General features: G+C 41.9%; 1 long non-coding RNA gene across 1 annotated transcript; it reads left to right on the plus strand.

Moving 5' to 3' along the window:
• Window positions 1-688: 688 nt before the first annotated feature.
• Window positions 689-1,809, plus strand: LOC121549488. Its single transcript, XR_005996828.1, has 3 exons — window positions 689-760; window positions 1,129-1,313; window positions 1,484-1,809. It is a non-coding gene; the product is annotated as an uncharacterized LOC121549488 (long non-coding RNA).
• Window positions 1,810-2,128: the final 319 nt, after the last annotated feature.

A 2,128-nucleotide genomic window follows, 5' to 3' on the forward strand; every position in this document is an offset into this window, starting at 1 on the left:
TAGCATAGAACAGGTAGAAATATCTATACATTTTAGAAACCTTTAATCCTGTGCTCAAACCTACAGTATATTGGTGGTGTCAAACATGAAGGGCTGGTTTTCTGGACACAGAGAATTTCCATTGAAAGCACTCTTTCAGTCAAAGTCTTAATCTGTGTCTGGGAAACCAGCCCGTCGAGTTTAACATAGGGAGAGGACAATATCACTCATGACAGCAGTTTCGTTTACCTAACGTTGAAATATGTGAGATAGTGATGGGATGACAAAGGTTTTTGTGTGAATATCTTCTGACCAGATCAATCTAATGATTCACTAAGCCAAGGTATCTCAGAATCACCAGACATATTAACGTGTGCCCTTTAGGGAAGACACTCGAACAGCCTTATCAACACCACGTCAGAACACCCTGTTTGCATCCCAAATGGCACCATATTCCCCATGTAGTGCACTACTTTTGACCAGGGCTCATAAAGCTCTGGACAAAAGTATTGCACTACACAGGGAATAAAGTGCCATTTGGGATGCAGCCCCTGACATCTGGCTGCTAAGGCCACTCTCTTCTCATTGGTCTACGCCAGCATATGTATCTGTCCAGCGGTACAGCAAAACCAATTGGATGATGGACTGCTTGACCTTTTTAGAGTTTGATGAGCTGCCTTATCACCTTAAGGGCAGATGGGAGGATTTAGAGATGGCGGTGCAAGGGGAGGGGTTCGGGGCAGAACTGGATTGAAATAGTATTTGTTTTCCTATAAAAAACGTGAGTGTTTAATTTGAGTTAAAGAAACATTTACCTACACACTGAAGAAGGCTGTAAAGCCGAAATGTCTGTGTACGCTATCCCTGATGCAGTAAAAAATTAAACATTGAATAATGGAGTAAGCTTTATGCGACATCGTTTTGAGTGCGAACCCATTCCACCTTTTTGTTTGTCTGAATTGGGGGGTTTTACACTCCAGCCACGCTTCTGGGAGAGAGATTGGTTCTCTTTTGATTGTTTCATTGAGCCTACCTTGAGTATCTGATGGACATGGTATTCCCTTTAGGATCTATTTGACTGGTTAAATTGCGCCATGCATACTCAATCAAGCACAGCTTGAGTGTTTAACAAATAATATTTGAACCCAGGTCTGGTTGGTGGTGGTGGTTGGGTTGAGCCGATGGGATCACCTGAGACAGAGAATTGTCTATCTATCTGACTCTGAGAAGAGAAAACACAGGGTGGTAATGACAGTCCTGATAGACATCAGCAGGAGTCGTGTCACAGCTGGGAAGCGGGTAAAGAGGACAGCAAAAGAGAGACACAGAGACACGTGAGTCCAAATAAAAAATGGAGAAAGAAAAATCGTGCCAAGCATGTCTGACTCTCTCTTTCTCTGGCTCTCTCTCTCCATGCGACAAAACTATTACTGGCCTGTATTGAATTTTCAAAACAACATCTAAGATACACTGCGGTAACTGTATATCTCATGCTGTTTTGTAGGATTGTGTGTGTTGGAGCAGTAGCGGTGAGACCATGACAGCAGCAGCTGGAACATGAGATCCTCTCACCTCCCCTGTGGACAAACAGGCAGCAGGGATGAAAGACAAGCCTCTGTGTGGAACAAGACAGGGACTCTCCCTCGTACTACTTTTCCTTGTGTTGCTCTGTCTCTGGATTCAGGTGATGTTTATATAATGTCAGAACAGGTCTCCCGAGACAGAAAATACAAAGTGAAACAGGATGTGAATCCTTTCTGGTAATAAAAAAAGGTGAATGATGAGAATGTTGACAGTTGGCTTTTCCTTGGTTTACTGCATATGTCCTTTGATGAGGTTTGACATTTTCAATAAATAAATAACTAATGTGAGTCCCACTCAAAAACTACTCCAAATAATCCTACTGTATCTGTTTGTTTTAATATGAAAATATTGTTTTGGGCCATGTTTGTATAGTTATGAATATGCAAGATTCTGTGTTTACTCTGAGAATGCTCATAGAGTATCATAGACCCTGGTAGAGAATACACATGAGTACACTGGAAATAACCCTATTTCCACTCGGCAGGATTACCATGTTGAACCCATGGGACGTCATTAAGGAGCATCTCTTTGCTATCTCTAAATCTCTAATTAACATAACACAATG

Source organism: Coregonus clupeaformis, chromosome 34 (genome assembly GCF_020615455.1).
Source record: "Coregonus clupeaformis isolate EN_2021a chromosome 34, ASM2061545v1, whole genome shotgun sequence".
NCBI lineage: Eukaryota > Metazoa > Chordata > Actinopteri > Salmoniformes > Salmonidae > Coregonus > Coregonus clupeaformis.